At 39.9% G+C, this 22,669-nt stretch overlaps 1 long non-coding RNA gene across 1 annotated transcript in view; it reads left to right on the forward strand.

Annotated features, from left to right (window-relative positions):
- Window positions 1-1,006, forward strand: part of LOC128076044 (uncharacterized) — a 39,262-nt gene extending 38,256 nt beyond the window's left edge. Inside the window, exon 3 of the long non-coding RNA XR_008204225.1 lies at window positions 803-1,006. This is a non-coding gene — a long non-coding RNA (uncharacterized LOC128076044). The remainder of the gene's footprint in view (window positions 1-802) is intronic.
- The last annotated feature ends 21,663 nt before the right edge of the window (window positions 1,007-22,669 follow it).

Below are 22,669 nucleotides of genomic sequence, written 5' to 3' on the forward strand. Positions count from 1 at the left end.
AGTAAATTCTGCAGAAGGATCAATTGTCCTTGGAAAAGCAAAGCATTTTCTCTTACTGTTTCTATGAATATTTATAGTCATGGGCAATGATGTTGCCACAAAGATACTGCAAATTTATGTTGAATCTTTCTGAAAGTTGAAAAATCAACATTGGAATCTTAAAATAGAGACAGTATTGGACACATTCCCTTGTTCATTGCTCATTTGTACTGACATTGATTTTAGCTGGCAAACGATGCTAACATAAAAAGAAGCAAAAGGTCGTTCATATTTGCACAATCTAAATGAGGATTAGGCCCTGATGGTTCATTAAGTGCTGCTACAAATATACTTTATAGGTGTTACTGTTCTTGCCTTCATCTGAGATGTTTCAGTTTCTTGGGAGCTGTTTAGGATTTCTTTCAGGTTTGTAGAGTGTAGGAAAATTGTTTTTACAGTGAAAATCCTGAAGGCGATAGCTGGTATCCTTTGGAAGTAGCTGGTGTTAGAACTGATCCCCAGACACAGAGAATCTTTTCATGGCAGTAGTGAGTTAATGCTTTTTTTTAGCATATCACATCGAGTGCTTTCTCATGAGATACTTTGCCATCGTCAGTGCCACCCAAGCATTTTTTTGGACCCAGTTTTGTCCTGCTGGATTCATCCTGCCCCCAGGTTTGCTGAATGAGCCTGGAGCACAGCCCATTGCCTGGGGGAGCTGCCAGGTTCAGAGTACCATCCTATAAAATCACAGGAGCAGAAAAGCTGGAGGGAGAAAAAGGAGAAGCTTCTTGATAGACTCTGAATGTGCTCTTTGGTTTAGTTAGGAACCTGTGAAGAGGCAAAGGATTGTGAGGAGCCCTTTCAGCAGGGGGATGGCTGCTGGTCATGTAGAGGAAGAATCTTCCAGACTAGCCAACTCAGCCCACAGTGGGAGCGTTGGAACTGGGTGAACATCAAGGTCTCCTTCCAACCCATTCTATGATTCTTTGGTTCTATGATATAAGAAGACCTTGAGATATTATGTCTGGGTTTTAAGAAACTGATAAATTATGAGATTGTAATAAATAATGATAATGATAAAATGAATTGAGCATTCTTGCTGGCTCCTGTGACCTCTAAAGTATGTCTGAAATTTTAAATATATATTTTTTCACAATAATACTTAAACTTTAATGCAAGTTTATTCCCCTAGACTGTTTCACTGTAATGTCTCAGCTGATTGATCATCAGTTCAAATTTACACATTATACAGGTCTTTTTTTTTTTTTCCTGGTGAAACTGAAGCTGGAAGTCACATCACAACTTGCTGTTCTCCATGAAGGTACTTTAAAAGATGGTCTGTGAGCAGAGACTGTACATAAATCTCACAATTTATTACATTCATTAGTATCTAGATAAAGGTTATTAGACAATCAATCAGGGCCATGTCTCATTACCCTTTAGTACTTGGGATGTTTTTGAGGTTTTCATTATGGAGTCAGGTTATTTTCTTTCCTGCTGCTGAGCAAAGAACTCCTCCAAGTGGATATTGTCTAAACTGGAGTATTGGAACATTAAGATGAGACCACATGAAAAATCCTAATGACTCAGGCAGTATATTTGTCTTCCTGAACGAACACAAAGGAGATGTGCTTTCCAAATGGAGAATTGGATGAGTCAGTTAAAGGGCAGATAATATGCAAGGTCTGTGGGAGAGATTATGATGTGGCATATAGAGGTAGTAGCTAGCAGCACAGTTTTGGCTGTGAAGACAGATCAGGACATGAGTGTGTCTGGTGTGATCTTTTGTCTCACTTTTAGCTTTTGCAAGAGCACTAGGTAGGTACTGCCAGGCTGTTTCTGCAGTAAACCATAGGAGAATGATTCTGTTCAGATCAGCAGTCACAGGACTGGTGGGAACGTTCTTTGCCCAGTGGAGCTGCATTCATGTATGCTGGCAGAGAATTAACTTCTGGATGCTTAGCTGCTGCTCCAGCCCTTTTCGTTTTTCAACCTGGGGCTAGTAAACTTATGTCAACTGCTTTTCTCAAAGCATTTCAGCATTTAGGCTCTGTTTATCTGGACTCCTCAAGTACAAAGGCAATGAAAATCACCAAGATCTAAAAATAATAATTGAATTTATATAAATGTCAGTGGTATTTCATAGCTGAGCTGTGGGGAAATAGTTTTGGGAGGTTCCTGTATGTATTGGGCCCAGTTTACTCTGCTATCCCCTATTACTGATGATATTTGTATCCATGCTGATGTTCAAGATAGGTGTTCACAAGATCTCTTTTCTATCCTGTGTGTGTATGTACTGTGCATAGGGATGACTAATGACTGCATGAGCTTTGTGACATTTACAGCCTAGTGTGGAACTAGATTGCTAATAGGTTTATGTCCTAGCTCCAATTTACTGATCTTTTGCCAAAAGTCTCACTGAAACTCAGACTGTTTTGCATTGGTCCTCGTTTTTCAAACTGTGATTTTAAACTGCAGGTAGCACATTCCTGTCCTGCTGAAAGTGCTTTTAGTTTTAGAACAGAATAGAATAATAGAGTTGGAAGGGAATTTTTCTGATAATTTAGTCCAACTGCCTGACCATTTCAGGGCTAACCAAAAATTAAAACATATTTATGAGGGCATTATCAAAATGCCCCTTGAACACTGGCAGCTTGGGGCAATCATCTTCGCTTTGCAAGGAAGCCTGTGCCAGTGCTTGAAGACCCTCCTGGGAGAAAATTTCCTATCGTTCAGTCTAAACCTCCTCTGGTGCAGTTTTGTGCCATTTCCATGCATCCTGCTTTTAATTCCCAGGAGCAGAGCTCAGCAGCTCCCTTTCCATTTTCCACCTCAGGAAGCTGCAGAGCAATGAGGTCACCTTGGAGCCTCCTTTTCTCCAGATCGGGCAACCCAAATGTCCTAGCTTCTCCTCACAGGACATGCCTTCCAGTCCTTGTAGCAGTTTTGGTGCTTCTGGAAGCTTTTAGGGACCTTATCATCCATTTTATATAACGGAGATCACACTCTTGTGGGAGAATCTTGCTGGCTATGCTGGGTTTAATGCACCCCAAAATGTGATTTACTGCCAGGCATGCTGCTGGCTCACACTGAGCCTACTGTCAGCAGCACTCCCAGCTCCCATGCTGCTGAGCTGCTCCTCAGCCACTCATCTCCCATCTGTACCTGGGTCTGGCATTGCTCCATCCCAGGCACAGCACCTGACATTTGCTTTTGTTGAATTTCATGCTGTTGCTTAGTGTCCAATTTTAAATTGGGATTTTGTAAGTGTAAATCTTGTTGTGAAGCTCGTCTGTTTTCATTGTGCATCTCAGTCTCTCTTCCCTCAGGGTTGATGAGATGGGAAGAGGAAAAGAAGCTCTTTACTCTTGCTGCTGCACCCTGTGCTGTGCCATGGCAAGTGCTGTTGTCTGCTGCGCTGTGGGAGCTGGGGAGAGCAGCTCTACTTCTGAATGGAGCAATTCAAGCTGCATGGCAATTTGTCAGGAGTTGTGAATCTTGTCCAAGCAATGATGCTCTGCCATTCTTTTTTTCCCCCATGTGAAAGCTGTGGTTTGCTGTCAGACAAAGCAAGTGTGATAGGAGGGTAATTGCCTAACACTCTTCAGGAGAGACTGGGAGAGCAGAAAAGTGTGTGACTGATTATTATTGTATGATCCATTTTATATAACAGATGCACAAAGTTATAATCAGACAGATCTCCGCTGTGGAGCTGGTCAATGTGATTTTGAACAAAGCAAGGATTGACTAAAATTGCTGACTTTTGTGTTTTACAATGACTTTAGTGAATTATGATATAAATGCCACTTGAAGACAAAGTCATTCAAATTTGCACAGCTGATGGGATTATTCAAGAAAATAACATAAAGTTACCAAGATACGCTGTGTTCTAAAGGCTGATGAGTTAGGACTTACATTTGTAAGTAATCATACAGTGGATCATAAATGTGTGATTTTTAGTTTCTTTCCAAAAGCTGTTTCTGTTGAAATACATTGATACATGTATTCCAGAGCTGAATCAGGAAACTTGCTCTTTGGTATTGCTCTATGTCACCAGAGTAACTGGGAAATGAACTTCCATATGCTCTTTTAGCTGGGATATGCTCAGTTTGCCATTGTGTCAAAGGACTTGCTGTAAATTAAATTAGAAGTTGCTTGACTGCTTATCAAGTTCTTTGCCTCATCACTAGTAGAACAGCATGCCAAAATGACTGAAAGTTAATATCATGCTCTCTGACATCAGTCCTAGTGTTGTATCACTCACAGAATGAATTTTCATTGTCAGTAAAACTTAGAAAACATTTACATATATCAAACTCACAATTCTGGAACCTGGTAATGTCCTCTCAGTATATGACATGGATCCCAGAAGCAAAGTGACAGCTATATATCTATCTACTAGATTGTTCATTATCAGCTGAAGACAGGGGCATAATATCATTGCACATTTTCTGCTGTGAATGCCTGTACAGAGACAAATAAAGATGGAAAATGGGAAACTATTGCTCAAGGTTTTGCTTTGGTGGCAATATCCAATGTAAGTTTCAAATATTTTCAGAGATGCATGGTTTTCCATTTTCCTAGGTTCCTTCCCTCCATTTCTTCCTGCAAGGCCAGTCCTTTGCATGAATCACAGAAGTTGATGAGATCCTGGCAGAGTGCTCCTTAGGAACCCTACTGATGCATCTGCGCTGGGCCTTCCTGAAGGTTTTGGTTACCTTCACTGCTGCCTCAAAGCAGCACCTCATGTCAGCAGTCTGGAAAAGCAGACTGCTTTGAAAAGCAGTGGATAACAGGAGCAGTGAAAGAAAAAAACAGCCAACGTGAGTGTCTGAGGGCTGTGTGGGAAGAAGGGTGAAATCTCCAGTCCTATGCACAATGCACGCCTGCACGTGTTGGTAACAGCATCACTATTGACCAACAAATAGCATCTGTTTCATCTTCATTGAACCAAAATAAACAAAGTAGCATGCTGAGCAGCCCTAAGAAAGCACAGTGCTCTCCTTATCTGCAATTCCCATACCCTGTAGGGAAAAGAAATCACTAAGCATGTCCCTAGTGCTTTGTACCAATACTGCTGTGTTATCCTTCGGGGCATCCTCAGTGATTTGTGAAGGGTTTCTTAGACGTAATCTGACCAGATTCCACTGCATCATCAGTACCAGGAGCAACTGGATACTGGAGATGGGCTCTGGTGTGGTGAATCCACACATGCACAAAGGGGAGGAGAACAGACAGGGCAGATGCTAATCCATTCCAAGGTTAGGTAGTTACAGTCCCATAAGCCTGCTTGTAGGCTTTGCCGTCATTCTTATCATTACCTTCAGTGCTGGAAAGCCAAGAGCTACTCCTTCATCTTGTAGAGGTTGTCATACCTTGTGTGATCATGCATCCTACAGAGAATTTCAAATGAAGCAAATGAGAGGAGCCCAGGTTTTACTGAGATAGTATGCTATCAAGGATTTTAAAGGGAAGAAGTAGCAAACCATGCTTCTTAATGACATGTTTCTGTTAGTGTTGCAATGCATCCATCTCATTGTTTTGGGGATAAGTTTTCGCTGCTGTAGGTGAGTGCCTGGGATCTGCATGAATCTCAAAGTTCATCTGGAGCTGGAGCTGCAGCGTTGGCACCACAGTGCTGGCACACTGCTCTGGCATCCCAGGCTCTGGAATGCTCCCAGTCTTCTGGCTGTATTATTCGTACTGGCTATGCAGAACGATGATGTCCAAAGGATGCTACTTCACTTCACCACCACCCTCCTTGTATAGCTGTTGCAATTGATGCTTACATTTGCTCCCAGCACAAGCATAGCCAAGGTGGAGGCGTCTTACTCCTTTTCAGACTGGCTGCCTTGCAATTTTGTTTCAAGCTAACTTTCATTTTTCTTAGCGCTGTTCTGTGTTGTTACCTGGTGATGAAGTCATTGTGTGCCATGCCATCAGGTACAGTCACATCTGGCACATTCCTTGGAGCCTAACAGTAAAAGAACAGAATGAGGAGCGTGGAGATTTGCACGGCCTGGCACAGGATGGGACAGGACACCTAGAGGAGGGTTTTGTTTTATTTTGTTTTTGGTGTGTGTGTGAAAGTAAGCAGTTTGGCATTTCCTAGAATCATAGGAAAGCCTGGGTTGAAAAGGACCACAAAGATCATCTAGTTTCAATCCCCCTGCTATGTGCAGGGTTGCCATCCACCAGGCACGGCTGCCCAGAGCCACATCCAGCCTGATGTTAAAGTCTCATGACTGAATTCAGGCCTTTGTACTCATGACACCTATACCCATTAGCAGCAGATAAATGCAGATTCATTTGGTCTTGGGGCACTAGCAATGGTGGAGAGGAGATGGGAAAGAGAGAGGAAAGCTCTCTTTGGAGAACAGCTGCATTTTCTGCATTTTCCAGTGCATATTTTCACATTTCAGCTTTTGATTACATTTCAGTATTCAGCAATAATTCTATAAATCCACGTGTTTGCCATTTGCAGCAGCAGTGGTGGCTGGCATCAATGAACTTTAGAGAAGTAGGTTTTCATGTATTGCTTAATTGGGTCATACCAATTAAATGCTTGGCACTTTGTCATTACAAGAAGTCGTCATAAAAATAGATATATAAAGCAACTAGGTTTTGACACATTACATTTTTTACTCTCTTAAAAGCATTTGCAAGTAAAAATTAAAAATAAAACTATTTACATTCACAGAAGTAAAATTTATGCGTAAAGATCCGGTGTACAGGCAGCAGAGTGCATCCCACAGCACTGCAGATGGAGGCTGCTGCTGCAGGCTGAGTCATGATGTGCTCAGGATTTGTCTCAGGCTGATGTCAATTAATTGATAAATTCCACAGACTCATTTTTTACGGCTGATGCTCTATGAAACCAATAAAATACATCCACAAGGATGTCTTCAGCTGGAAGTCTGTTTCCATTGTGAGTGCACTGTTGGAATCAGAATGTATTTCCCTCTTTATTTAAGATAGATCTCTTATTATAAAATGCTGTCAGAAAAATAGAATTGCCACCCACTGAAACCAACATAAGTCATGGACAAGTGGGAATATAAGTGGATTTAAAGCCATAGATAAGAGATTTACTCTATTTGCTACATTCAGGCATCATTGTGGGTCTTCAGGCTGGGATATGGCTCTATCTTGGCAGAACAGGTTACCTGGTTAATACCACCCTTCAGCTTTGGGCAGTAGGCGAATGTATACATGCTTGTTGATACGGTGAACCCTGAGGTTTACTGTGTCCCTTTCAGAAATGAACTGATTTAAAGGCCTGATCCCTCCCCAAAGAGAGAAAGTAGAGACCTGAGGGTGGCAGCTGCCTTGCTGCCTTCAGAGCTCTCATGAGCATTGTATTCTTTTATCCCATTTTACAGAGATGTTGACTCCTTAGAGGAAAAGTCTTTTGCTGCAGTACACATATGCAAACTTCACCTTAGATTTCCTTCTTAGCTGCTAGCTGCAGTTCTGGCAGGTATGTTTTATTGCTTCCATTGTGAGGGATGCCGCCTGCAGCTGTGGGGGCAAAGGGCCAAACGAAAAGAGTATGTGAATGGCAAACCTCCAGCAAGTGATCTGTGCCACAGATTCATTTTGCAGGCTGCCTCCTGATCCTGGGTTGGGTCCCAAAGCATAGCTAAAAATTCTCCTGGAAGACATTGGTCTCCTAGCCCTAGGTACAGCATGGCCAGATCATTCCATTTCCACTGGCACCCAGTGCACTGCTTGCTGCAAGGCATGGCCAAACTTGATTGTCTTGAGTTCGTGTAGTTTTCTGACACAGTGGTTGGTATGGATTATATTAGCTTTCTCAGAATACCATCATAAAGCAGGAAGAAAAATTATCTTTCTTAGTCAAAAAATGAGGGAAGTAGGAGCGTGTGATTTATTTGCTCTCTGAAATTTTTTTTGTGGGGGGACCATCAGTTTCCATTGTGATTAGTGCTCTGTGTTAGGATGGGATGGCCTGGCATGCAGACATCCTTGATCCCAGCAAGGGCTGGGCAGAACTGTATGAGACAGTGTGGGCAAGAGTCTTAATAGGTGGTCATGCACAGAGATTTAAAATTCACTTTAATCAAGGCATTTGTCATTCCTTTAACTCGTTCAATGAGAGGATTCTAGTTTCCAATGAAAGGATTTCTTTAATTTGGCAGGTATCATAATTTAAGCTGTCGAAACGCACTGCAGACTCTGCTCTATCACTGCCAGTGTTCTGCATGCTTCACGTGTGAAGGATTGTTTGCATTTATTCTTCCACGTATTTCTTCTTTAAGAAGAATTCTATATTCCTTTTTGTTTTCTTTTTTTCTTTCTCTCCTTTTCCCCCTATCTTTATAGTATTAGTGCTGCTGAAAACGTGAATCATTGTTTGAATCACTGTTCTTTGAGACCATTGGAAATACATGCTTTTGGGTGACAAATTTGTTTTTCACACATATGGCAAATACCGTGTGGAAGAAATTATTCTAAGGAACAGAAGACAGAGATATGTAAGATTCAAAGTGATTTTCCACACCCAGCAGGGATTGGGAACTGACAGGAGTGGATTAGGATGGGGGTTTAAATCTTCACCTGTCAGTATTTCAGGGTGAAATTTGGACTTAAATGTCTGAGTCAGACAACACAACCACTGTTGGTTCCAGATGGGAAACACTGGAAGAACAGTTCCAAGTTACCGGTTCGAATATTTTGCGATAAAAAATGTGCGAAAATTTCTGGGGTCATTAATTCGGACAGAGATTTCCCTTCTTTAGGAGCAATTATAATATGCTTTCTTGTAAGTGCGTTAGAGATTTGTGAACGCTCTCAGGGAGTTTGGAACAGCTGCTGGAATCGAGTCCTCCTGCAGAGCCAGCATCCCGCTGTGTCACTGCAGCAGGCCTTCGCTGGGGTGAAGGGTCAGTTAGAGAACTGAAGTACTCAGCTCTGATTTGCGACTTCCTTGCCTTACAGTTTTTCTCTAGCTCAGAACGCAATAAAAAAAGCCCACAGATCCTGGTTTGGGTAATGCCAGGTAGTGCAGAGCCCGCAGTCCTTCACTCAGCCGTAGCCTTAGAGGCTGGCTGGAGAAAATGAAAGCCTTGCTTATATTTATAGTGATTTTATTAACAGTTCTGCACTACGAAACTGCTGAACATCCTACCACAGGGAGCTGTGGTTCTTTCTATTCAGTAAGGAATAATCTTACGTAGGGAGGCTGAAACCTCTGCTGCCTCTAATAAATATTACATGCCTGACATTTGAGCCTTGTGTCTCACAGTCACCGGGATCCTTCCGAAAGCAGAGCCTGAGGCCCTATTAGGTGAAAAACCAACTGTGCTGGCATCTAACTTGTGAAACCTGTTCTCCATGAGGTGTCTCAAAAATGACCCCGGCATCCTGGCTGGGAGCAATTCCAGCAGCTCAGCTGATCCTGCGAAAGCTCCACTTGGTTGACAGCACATAATCTTGCCTACAGAATAGCACTGCCTGGTTTCATATTAACACCCCAGGGTCAAGATGAACTCTTTGGGATGCAGGAAGAATCAAACTCAAGGTATCACTCCAGACGTATGTTGTACTTCTGGCAAATGAGCAGAATTAACACAATCCAAAAGTTCTAGTACATTTTTTAATGGTCATTAATCATTTTTTTTTTCTTGATGTTATATTTGTATTGTTTTTTCTTTGTGTTCTACTTACACGTTTGTAGAAAAAGGAGGAAGAATAAAAATTGCACTTGGAATTTACTCAGAACTGTCAGGCTCTGAGGTCAGGCTAAAACGCATCCTGTGCTCAAAACAACACCAATAGTTCTCATATCATTAAGTCTGAATAACTATTTCCCTCCTGGATTTACTCTATTTTGGTCTCACAGGAAAAAAAAACAAAAAAAAGCTGGCTTTTTCCACATCCATGTGAGTTTTTTCTTCATAATTCATGTCAGGAGGCTTTTTTACATTTGGACACTAATATGTCTTGCAGGTTCAAAGTACAGAGTCTGTCAGATACATGTTGTGTCAGAAGCCTCAAGAAAGTGGTCTTAATCTGTGCAGACTTTAGACAAAGTAAGAAGATAGGGCAAAAAACAAACAAAAAAAAAAAAGGTAAAAGTTCATGTGAAAGAATGACTTGCAGCAGGGGTCCTAAGCTACTTGAGTCTACAGAGGAGGTGGAGACCCAGAGAGGAGAAGAGCAAAGAGCTGGAAAATGAAACAAGCAGTTGACTGGGAGCTGAAAAAAAGGAGAGAGAAGAGAGAGAAGATGCCAGACTTGAAGGAACAAGGATGCTATTCCAGGTTCAGTGGGTGGGGTGAGAGAAGCCCCATGACAAGGAGCTGAGAAGAACACGCGGAACTTTTCTGCAGTACACATCACTGCCTGCTTCATCGACAGACACACATGTATTATAAAACTCTGCGTGGGGGAACCACATGGTGGTTTCCTCTGTCTTCTAAAAATCCCAAATGGAAACATTTCATGATTTGCCACCTGTCAGCTTCTTTAGATTTTTTTCACCTTTGCTTTCTCAGTTGTTGGAGGCAAATGTTTTCTGTCCTTTGCTGCTAGCTCTCCCTGCCCACCTCCCCACAGCAGCCACTGAGCTGACGTGGCTCTGGGCAATGCTTGACGCCTCTCAGTGACAGAAATCCCCCTGCTTGCCCACAGAGCAGGCTTGCTCTTATGGCTCTCGGCAGTGGAGCAGGGCCAGGAGTGACAGGAAGGGTGGCTTTTCTGTGCCTGGGAGAACAATCTGTGAAGGATTATGTGGGCAGGAAAAGAGGGAAGGTGGGAAGTGTGTCTGCTATGTCCCAGGCTTGAGAGACTTGAGGGATGGTTCAGTCTGCACAGAGAAAAGTTTCCATGACACCTAGATGCACAGCCTGTAGGGATCTCTCCCGAGCAGGATTCGTAACCTTTGCTTTAACTGTTTTTTTCATCCCCTCACTTTCATTTGTTAAGCATGGAAAATGTTGAACACAACAGTGACAGAAATGAGTGGCTCTCCCTAGAGGTGTAAGAAGAGGGTGGGTGTTGGAGACCAGGATTTCAGGGTGATGAGGATACCCTGAGAGTCTGCATAGATTCAGATGGCCTCTAACACATCGCTAAGAGTTGCTGCTTGCAAATTATTTTCTTTGTTTCATGCAGTGGTCCCCCCCCTTACAAGCAAAAAGAGAACGTTTAAATCTGTCAGAGTAGAAGATACCCTAATCAATCTAACACATGCATAGCATATTTACGGCTTTATATGTGCCTGTGTTGATGGATCTGGACAAGCAGCATGCTAATTGCTGTTCTCCAGAGAGGTGAGGGGCAGAATCATTAAAGGAGAAGTCCTTGGTATAATGAAAAATTGTGATGGTCTTTTCCAGCTTTCTTCAGTGTGCTTGTGAACAACAGGGTGGCTCACTTGATTTTAAAAAATATTATATATTTTGTAGTACGTGTCTGTAATATCATTATGTAAGAGCTGTTTTTGGGAATTAGAAGGATGAGTAAGGCAGGCATCATTCCTCACAAGGACAAGCAACATTGGGATTAAAAAGCAAAATGGATTATATTTATTTGGAATTTTCTCTGTCATTTAGTACAGGTTCTGTAATTTGTTTCTCTCTCCTTAAAATTGTGTATTGAATTTAATTAAATACAGCATAGATTTATGAGTCAGGGCAATATGATTTTTTTCTTTTTTTTTTTAAAGCAAGCCTATTTGTTCCTCAGATGAGTTTTCTCAAAGGTGTTGTCATTATATGCCTGGATTACTGCTGGCACTGCAGAAAGTTTACTCACATGGAGTAACTGCAGATAGGAAAGACACTTGTAGGCTCTATGAAATCTGCCAGTCTCCATGGCCACACAGCTACAGTCATCTGCATCAATTACTTAAGAAATCTTCATTGATGATGCATCTTTAATTACTCACCATAGAACTAATACTCTTAGATACGTGCATGGTTAATCTCAAATATCCTTTAATCCTAGCATATTGACTTTGTATGCTTGTCTAGACTCTTTCACAATTCTCTTTATTTATTTTTTCCTTCAAGAAATATAAAAATCTGTCTAATTTAATGTTGATGCAAATGGTTAGCATATCTGAGGGCTCTGTGACATCATGCCCATCAGCAAGAACAGAAAAATTAAGTCATTAAGTTAATGACAATAGTAAGGAGGAAAAAAAATACCATTGGTAAAAATTAGTTTGTGATCCTTTCTGGCTACAGATTTCCAGATAGGTGGTGCCATAAAGTTAACGAGGTAGCTAATCACAGTTTGTCAGTGATGGATGTGTAATTGTTAATCCATGCAAGTTTTGATTATTTCTGTAAATCTAAAGATAGTAAGGGATCTGATTAGGTCTATTTCATGTGTCTGGCTCACCCAAGAGAAGAGCTGTTGTTCCTATGAGTAAGGGCACATTATTTATGTTCTGTATGCCTGCATGTATTGTTCTCAAATGCACCTATGTACAACTACAATTGTGTGAGAACAGTCTGACCCAGCCACACCAAATTCAATGGAAAGAGCCTGGCTGAATCAAATTAAGTGTGAGGAAGCACAGCCTTGTTTAAGGGGCTTCTTTGTTCCTCCAGTGATCGTAACACACTGAAAAAATTACTAATTGTTGGGTTCAGAACCTTAGAGTGATGTAGCTGCAAACTATGCTCATGGTGGTTATTTTGTTGGGTTTGCCTTTATCAATGCTTAATAGAATGGTTTTAATTCATATTTTAAAAAAATCAATAATGATTTTTTTGTTTTCTTTTGACAAAATAAGGAATAGGTAAAATTCTAGTTTAAACTGTGCCTGTGGCAACCTTCACATTGCTTTCAAATAGAAGTTCACTGACCCAAAGTTATTTACGAATCAGAAATATTCTATTTCCAAACCGATGCTGCACCATATCATGGGATAGGATTAAATCTAAGGAGGTCCTGTGTCAGCCTCACCTTCATTTTTGGCACTGTTTATATTAAACTGTATGAACTTTGAGGCCAATTAATTTCGGTTCCTTAAAAAGGGCAGAAGTAGTAGAGGAATTTCAGAGAGTTTGAGGAAGCTGAGGTGGTTTGGGATTTTAATCAGATATTACAAGAGAAGCCTTTGATCAGAATCAAGTTTTTGATCAAACTTGATGGTTTCAGCTGAATTTCATGTTCCAATCTGAGATCCATTCAAACTCCTGAGAGAGAAAGGATAGTTGTCAACTGATACTGAATGAAATTTTCCTAAAGGTTTTCATGCTGAAATATCTCATTTGCTAAGTTGCATGCTATTGCTGCTATGGCCACTTTTTAATAACCATTTGTACTGTTTGTCTTTCTTTTTAGTAAGAAAATTGGTGAGAAGATGAGGACTGACATATTGTTTTGGAAAGGCATGAAAATGTGTGGGTACGAGGCAGCCATATGTGAAAGAAATAAATGGATGTGGTAAGTAAATAAAGCAGGAATATTTTCCATTTCTCCCATGAAAAAGTGGAAATACTTCTAAATTTTCACCTTTAATTTAAATAAAAGGATTAGGAGGAATGAGGTAGGCATTTGTAAGAAAGAGGAGAGAATTCATGATTACCACGTATCAAGTCTCATCTTTTTAAGATGAAGATTATAATTTTCTTTATCTTTGTGGTCTTGCCTATGAAGTTACTGGTTGCTGTCATGAGTTTGATGTATTTTAAAAAACATAAAAGCAATCATGCATAGGCTATAAGCCTTCTGAGTTACGTTCTGGTGCATTAGCCATGGGAATTCATGTCTTCCACAGAAGTTTTTTTCAGTGAACTAGTTTAAAAAATATGAGATGCTTCCAGCAACTTATGTTTTCAGCTTCACAGATTATAAAGGCAGAAAGAAGGACTCTTGCTTCTCCAGTCTGATCTGAACACTATAGGTCACAGTATTCATTTTTCTTTGTGGTAGAGGATGTCTTCTGGGAAATGGGAGTATAAAGATAATAAGTAACTTTTGGTGCTAAGCTCACCATAAAATTATTTCTGGTCAGATTTTGTGTAGTCTTCATCTCTAGCATTGTGTCTTTACCTGCCAGACTGTGGTGTCTCCATAATTGCATTCCAATAGTAAACTTCACAAAAGGATGGGATAGTTTCCTATCTCTGTGAATTTAGGAGACTAAAACTTTCCTCTAAATCATGCTGGAAAGACATCTGAAAAATATAAAACCAGTAGCTGAGAGGCTGACTAGCATCACATCCATTGACTCTGGAAGGCTGGTCAGCAGAACTGCAGATGCTTCAGATCTTGAGCAAGGTAGCATCATAACCTCAATGTGCTTCTTAGATGATTAAGGGAGGGTTTAAAATCTGCTCTTTGTTTTCTTTTCTAAAGCTGCCCATATCTGTGCACACATATGAGCTCTTCTGTTCTAGCACTGCTTTTCTGTGCAGTCATATCTTTTAGACTGTGCAAAGCGAGAGACTGTCTAAAAAAATAATATTCAAATTTTGATTGTTTTCTGGTAATTGTTTGACAAATGAGTTTTTGAGTTAGTTCCAAGAAGAGGCTGCATGCCTGACGGGGAGGTGAGCAAAGACATTTTTACAGGCATTGTATGTGAGTAAATTTTTGTGTCCAGGGCCATGAAAATGAGATCCCTGGAAATGCTTGTTTAACTGATGCTTCAGAACATCAGCTCAAAACTGACGTGGGAATTTTTAGGCTCAGGCTTTTGCAGCAGAACAAATCAGATCCATCCAGGGAAGCCAAGGCTGGAGTTGCCAGCCCATGCAGAAAGGAGGCTGAGATCATTAGTGCCCCTGGGGACTGAGGTACACCGAGCAATGGGACATTGCTCCCTTCTCAAATGCCTACAGCACTTGAGCTGTGAAACTTCAGCAGTTTCACTGTCATTTCAGTTGCAACTGTCAGAGTCCTAAAAAGCATATTGTGTTTCAGAATCAACATATGCTGGCATTTCCAAAATGAATTTCTCATCTCCTCTAGGATTTCATTTTATGGGAATCATGAAATATCAGAATTTCCTCTCTGTTGTTTTTTCTGTCCTGAAGAGGCTTGATCGCTATTGCTGCGGTTCCCTGTATCTTTTTCATCTTCAATGCTTTCCAAGGTGGAGCAATCAGATTTCATGCAACATAGGGTTATAAAACAGCACAATAGTATTTTCTCTTTTATTATCTCTTCCTTTCTAATAATTCCTAACATTTTATTTGCCTTTTAAAATGCTTCTGAGTAGCAAGCTGATGTTTTCATGGTACTATATATTATAACTCCAAGATAGGTTCCTTGAGGGGTAGTAGCTAATTTAGACTCAGTCTTGGAATGTGCATAGTTAAGGTTACTGTTCCTTGTGTATTACTTCACATTTATTGACACTGAATTTTGTCTGTAAGTTTATTGCCTAATCATTCTATATCATGACACTCTTGTGCAAATCTTTGCAGTTTGATTGCCATTTTACTGCCTTGAATCACTTGTAATCACAGTATCAAATGTTGCAATTCTGTCCAGCCCTTCTCCAGATAGTTTATTAAAAAACTAAAAAGTGGAAGCCTCAAGGCAGAGTCTTCATTTGAAACCTTCCTACTTATCCCTACTTTAGTTTCCTTTTAAACTGTTATTAACCCATAATGAAACATTCCTATGGCATTTTATGAACCTCCAGTTAAAAAATCCTACTGAAAACTTCTAGAGATTTTGACTACAGGATATAACTAGCTTTTCCATGCCCTATTGAGAACTCAAACATGCCTCTGTGGTATGGCTTACCTTTACAAGGACTATGTTGACTGACTGTTTTTTATTATAACGGGTTTGTTCCTGTATATTCTATTCTTATATAATGTATATTCTTATATGAACTTTATTCTTATAAATTTAATTTTAAACTAAAAGAGGAGATATTTGTATTAGATTTTAGGAGGAAACTCTTTACTCAGAGGGCGGTGAGGCCCTGGCACTGCTCCCCAGGGCTGTGGGTGCCCACGTGGAGCTCCAAGTCTTGGCTGGGTGGGCCCTGGGCAGCCTGAGCTGGGGGAGCTGTCAGCCCATGGCAGCTTTAAGGTCCTTCCAACCCAAGCCATCCTATGATGCTATGATCATATGATTGGTATAATAGTTCAGCAGTGTTACATTTAAGATTCATGAGCTCCTCTGTTTCCTGTAATTTACCATTCCTTTTTTTCCAGTTTTTTTGATGCCCCCCTTCTCCTAACACAACCATTCAATACCAATCCTCTGATATATCCCCAAAGGCTGTTGAGTCCAAGTGCCTGCACTTATCCCTGTGACAGTAATGTATTGACTTTTCTTCTATGGCATTATCCTCCATGAATGATCCCTTTCTATCCCTGTTATCACCTGGTCATGCAGAAGGACTGATTGCCTGTATACTTTGGCCATTCTTTAAGAATTAGTCATTAGCTTTAGTGTTTTCTGGTAGTTGTTTGTCAAGAAAAGATCTTAAGGTCTCTGTTTGTTTGTATGTATTTTTTTGTGTTTTTATATGTAGCTTGCTGATAGTCCATTCTACTGTTTTCCTTCTTGGAGACTTTTGCAGTACTTGAAACATATCTTCTTGCTTCTAATAGATTCTGTTTTGAACTACATTGGCTTCCTGGAGCTCCTTAAAGATTTTTTTTCATATGTTGCCTGCTATTGCTGATGTCATTATATATAATGTCACCTTTGAAAATGTAACTTTTTGGCTGTTGCTTCTGAACTCCCTTACTGAAACCAAGCACGTGTTGGGACTCTTCTGTAACACCATGCCTTTGAAACAATATTCTGTGTAAGGTCATAAACACTATTCAATATGAAATCAAGGGCTAGGTTTAAGGTTTTAAGTGAGTATTTCCTTTTTCCTTTCTGTTTCCCAAGTAATTACCCCAAAAAGCAGATGCTTTTGTTATCTAAGATTTTTGTATTGCCTACACTGACCAGTATCCAGTTTACCTGAGCATAGATGAAAAACCTTCTGTTATGCTTTGTGTCCTTGAAGTTGCTCTTCACAGTCATCATCATCTTTCTGGCACATTAGTGGTATAAGCTTACTACTGTTCTTTTGTTGCTGAGGACTAGAATTACAATCCGTGGTGATTCTGTTCCTTGTTGATATGTTTAATTTACTTATCAAAATTCATTCTGAGCTTTCTTTAGCAAACAGACTGTATGTATTTGTTCTGGTTGCTTATTCTTAGGCTCAAATTTAGCATTTTTTGTTGCAACTTTTATTTGATGCTTCCTACTGGCATTTTGTTGATGTTTGTCCTATGTTTTGCTGGAGGGTACAGAACTATTCTGTCTTTGCTCATAGGAGAAGTGTTATGCTGAACTGTATATTCTACTCCTATCAACTTTCTCTACCTTTCAGTTCAAAAACACTTCCATACAACCATTTTAAGTGGAAGTACCGAAATAAATTTCCTGGGCGGTTAATGCCATGTTAATCTCTGGGCATGCTTGACAAACATCTGTCAGAAGTGATACAGAGATATCTGAACCTGCTGTGAGGCTGGGAGATGGACTATATGACCTCCAACCATCCCTTCCAGACTTATCTTTTCCTTTGAATTTGTATCTAGGTAAACAGATGCAGCTTCTGAAATCTTAACAAAGTATCAAATCCATCTTTTTTTTTTCCCTTTTGATGGAGATTGGAGCTCCTCAAAGATAAAGGTATTGAATATTCTATTGAAGTACTAGAGAGAGAGTGATTCTGATGTAGTTTTTACTGCTGTTTTAGGACTGAAGTACAGAAAGGTCTTTTCTTCTCACATTCCTTAAAATAGTCAGCCATAGCTCCAGTGCACATCCAGTATTTGCTTTTAAGAAATAGGATTTTTCTTTTAATGGTGATGACAGTGTGTTCAGAGTCCTTTAAATTACTCTCTTTGGTTAAACTGTTTCCTAAACCATGATGCAACATGGCAGAATTCATTCAATCAAGTTAGAATGGTCAATTGGCTTGAAAAACATAGAAGAAAACCTCACACTGTAAAAATAGCTACATGCAGAGATGAAAAATGGATTTTTTTCTTATATATTTGTTGGTAAAAATTGTGCTACTGAACAGCACACTTCCAGTTACTGCAGTGGTTAGGTAACCATGCAGCTTAGGTTAAACAGAGCACTTGTGATTCCTAATGTAATACCCTTCTCCCTAAACATTCCATCTGTGAAAACACTCTGACTTCCACTGTGTATTTGTCTGAAATAGCAGAAGGGGCAGTCATGCCATACTTTATTCCACTTGCATTCAACACGGCGCTTGCTAAGAATAGGTGGATATCATTGTATGAAAAGTAGCATAATGGCATGTGACTGTATTTTCAATGAGGGAGGCAGTATGTGACTGTACTGTCAATGAGACTGCTGCCTCGCAATTTGTTATGCAGTCCTGCTTTCATGAAATCAAAATATGGATGACTCATTGCACCCACTCAAATATTGTCACAGCGTATCTTCGTTGCACAAAACAGTATTTAAGACTTCCTAATCATGTTACAAATCATCTTGGTAATTCCACATGGTGTTGATAGTGAGCAATAGACTTCAGGAAATATTTTTGAAATATCCATTACGTAAAGGCAGAGGCATTAGGTTTGTCTGCGAGGCACACATAATCACTGACCTCTGATGCAGAGTGATGCAGATGAAAGCACTGACAATGTTACTGAACTTCTAAATAGGAAAATTAACATAATCAATTTGACATTAAATATGTCCTATTACAACTGATTTAACGTTTTCCTTGGTAATGTCAAACTTCCAATCTAATTTAGTGTCCAGGGACACAGGCAAAACTTGTGTGTGCAGGTCACCAGAGTACAGAGACAGAGGTATATGCTTTTGAATTTGAAATACAGGAGAGATTTTGAAGAAATGTTAGCAAAAAATGAGATAGCGGAAGAAAGATGGAAATAATAAGACAGAAACATTATACTCAATGATGGAAAGAAAAAAATGGTATAAAATTTAGTGTTTCAAAAATTAATGCACATGGGACAAATAAGCGGAGCTGCAGATACATAAGAGTGGACTCCGAATCTTCTATTATTGTTCAGGGAACAAATCCTGGAGTAATTGCGGACATCTCACTAAAGAATCAGTCAATTTCTTAGCAATAAAATAGGATTTGAATCATTATTAGTGTAGGAAATGAGAGCAAAGCTGAGAACATCATTACACCACTGTCTATTCCCCATTTGCCCATATCTTGATTTGTGCTTCCAGCTCTGCCCCCACAGCCAGCACTGAAAACACAAGGAGAAGGCAAGCTAACATGGTTGGTTGGAAGCACTGGAAGGTTTCTCATTAGGAAGGTACCAAAGGGGCCAGGATTCTTCAGTCTAGAAGGGAGATGACTGAGAGGAATGATATCTATAAATTCAGATAGGATCTCTTGGGATCCTTTCCAACCCAAGACATTCTATGATTCTGTGGCATGTGGATCACAAACATTTCTTGTTTCTTGTGATAGAAAACTAGAAGTCTCTTAAGCTACTAGGTAGGAGAGTTAAACAAATGAAAAGATGTGCTTCTTGTGCAGACTTAGCTGCAAAATTCATGATTACTGAAAGTTTTGGAATACAAAACTGTGCATAGGTGTAAGAAAGGATCTGGCAGATCAATAGGGTGTAGACACACAGACCAATGGTGACTAAATGCAATTGCCTGGTTGCAGCCACTGGCTCAAGAAGACCTAAATAGATACCTGCGATCCCTGAGCACAGGTGGGAGTTTCACTCCTTTTTGTTATATACTTTTTCCTGCCCAGTCACAGCTGGAGACAGAGTTATACTAAGGCTGAACTAATGTTCGGGTAGACCTACTAAGAAGTTATAATGTTCTGGCATGCAACTACCAAACAAAGAGGGTGATAGGTTTTCATATCCTGCTGACTAACTTAGAATCTCCAGTGTCTACAGATTGATACCAGAGATGATATCAGATGGAAAATTTCTTGTTTGGGAACTCTGAACTATTACCCATTGTGGTCTTCTGTGTTCGAGTGCAGTGTATAGATCAGAAATGGTTGCATTAGCTGAGTCTTTGATTCTCTTTCCACTCCTACCAGCAATGTGCCCCATTTCTCTGATATCTGTCTTGAATTGTAAGCTTTTGGGAGTGAAAAACCTCCCCACAAGTTGAAATATCTTTTTGAGCATACCGACTGACTTTTGGCTAAAGCCTGGAGGTCAAACTGTGGTTTGACACTTTTTCTGCTGCTGAGGAAACATGTTTTCTGATGGATTTGTGCAGAACTTTAGCACGCCTACACTTCTCCTCCTTCACAGGCAGCCCCCATCATAGGCCTGCTTGTCCAAGTCCTGGGGGCAGTGTGCCCTGCAAGGTGTCAGCCTGGCCAGCCACACTGCAGCTGTAAGCTGAGTTTTTCTCCTCTCATTGTTCTTGCTTTTCATGAAATACACAGAAATTTGTACGACTGAGACCTTCAGCCTTCTGTCAAATTGGCTGAAATCATTCAACAAGTTCAAAATATGCTTGAGGGAAAATAGCAAACTAACAGATGGCCAGGCAGCACAGCATATGCCTTTTTTCTTAAAGAACCAGGCTAAGAATTCACCATTTTAATAGACCTCAAGCAGGATGGCTGTCACAAGAAAACCATAGGTTAGACTGCCGAGAATTGACGATTTGATGTATACTTCTGTCTCTGTGTGGTCCTTCTAGTTCTGTGGGAAGTACCTCCTATTTGTACATTCCTTTTGGAACCTCACATTTTCACTGAATTTGTTGAACCCATCCCTTAGCTCTGACAAATGTCATATTTTTCTGTATTGTTCTTATCGACCTTACCACATTGGTAGTTGTCACTGGTAACCACAACTAGGGAACAGGTGTACTTATGGTCACTTAATTACAATACATATCTATTAGCTTTAATTATATATAGTGGGTTAAAGGTCTTCTTGCTGAAAGCTAAGAAGTGAGATGAGTTGCATATTGTTTAAATTGCCTTTCATGAAGTAATTTTTTGTAAACGCTCATATATTTTTCACTTCTTTTAGTTCCCTGGTCGATCAAGGTGGACAAATTATTTCGTCTTCCTCCTCTGTTCTCCATTGCTACTGAGACACAGTGGCTCTGACTGCTGTAGTATTTTAGATGGAGGAGAGCAATCTGCAGCAAACACACTCTGAAAATTTCCCTTTGTTTTACTTCCTCACTTTATCTGAGATTGAGTTTTTGTGAAAATCTGGTTGCTCGTAGCAGAGCATTTTAACTGTCCTTGTTTGGGTAAAGCATGCATATTAGAAATGTCGTTTAGGAGGAATGCTTGTGCTCACAGCAAAAACTCTTACACCCCTTTAGAGACAGGCAGTTAATATCTTCAGATTTTTTTACCATCAGCAGATTAATTAAAACAATCACCACCTCCTTTTTAATTTTAGGAAATTGCTTCATCCCATGGGATAAAGTAGTCTGAAATGTGTTAGCTACGGCACTTGAGGATGATCCCTTCCTGCACACAGCAGAACAATCAACAGCTTTCTCAGTTCTCATTCATTCTCAGTGTTAGTAAATAGATTAAGCAAAGAAAAACTTTGAGTCTCATATTTTTAACTGGCCTATAATGAATAAGTATGTTATGTATGGAGCTAGTCCTATTTTCATTTTGAATAGGAGCACTCCGTAACTGAGGAAGTTAATTGCTAATTACTAATAAAGGTCTAATTACACACAAAAAAGCAATATATGACACATATATTACAGACACATCAAGTAATGTTGCTATTTCACAAATATTACTTCAGAATAAAGGAAATGGGTTTAGCTGTGTTCCCTGAAGCAGACAACATATTGTTCTCTGGCACGAAGTCTGTCTGTGGAAACTGGCAGATGCCGCCTTAAAAGGTGGAACCGTGGAAGTTCTATTTAAACATTTGTGCTTTTAAACTCAGTCATGACGTTCAACATTCTACATGATCCGCTTTTTTATGCAATATTTTTATTTGCTCTGTTAAATTTTCTAAAGTTTCTTTAGTACTAAGACATTTGGAAAAAAAATAATGAATATCTCCAGAGCACTGGAAGACATAATTGCTCTGCCTACTCGGGCATTCCCCCTGTCTGCATTTTCTTTTATTTTCATCTGTTCTCGAGTATTGTCTTGCAGTTTAATACACAGAAGCTGATCCTGAGCTCCATCCCATCAGCTTCTCATCAGATTTCTGTGAAGAGATGTCAATGAATTCAAATTCTGATGTGAGTCTAGTTAGGCTGCTAGCGCTGACAACTCCAAATTTAGAGAATCATAAATGATGTATGGAAAAGATTCATTCTTCTTTTAGGGCATTTTTCATGAGAAATTATATTTCACTCATAAATCCATTTCCTTTCCCTGTATCAAATATGCCAAGCTTAGTGTCCAAGTAGATTTTCATTGCTGTTCCAAATGCGGTGTTCAAATTCTCTGAGGCACTAATTTCAGGATGTTGGATTAGACATTTTTTAATGAATTAGGCAGGTGAATTTATTATGCAGTGAGGGTGTTGTAATAAAATCTGAATTTCTGTTTTCAGAGTGGTTTGGGATATGTGAGGCACTTGCATAGATGGCATGGCTTTCCTCTGTTCTGCAAGATAGTTTCTACCTGGCCTTCTTCAGGTCTGTCAGGCAACAGTGCTATTTATAAATCTGCTTTAATGTAAATAGTGATACCGTATTAATAGAGATATATGAAAGTGTGTAA

The sequence above is a fragment of the Tympanuchus pallidicinctus genome, unplaced genomic scaffold, assembly GCF_026119805.1.
Source record: "Tympanuchus pallidicinctus isolate F22 unplaced genomic scaffold, pur_lepc_1.0 scaffold13, whole genome shotgun sequence".
Taxonomy (NCBI): Eukaryota; Metazoa; Chordata; class Aves; order Galliformes; family Phasianidae; genus Tympanuchus; species Tympanuchus pallidicinctus.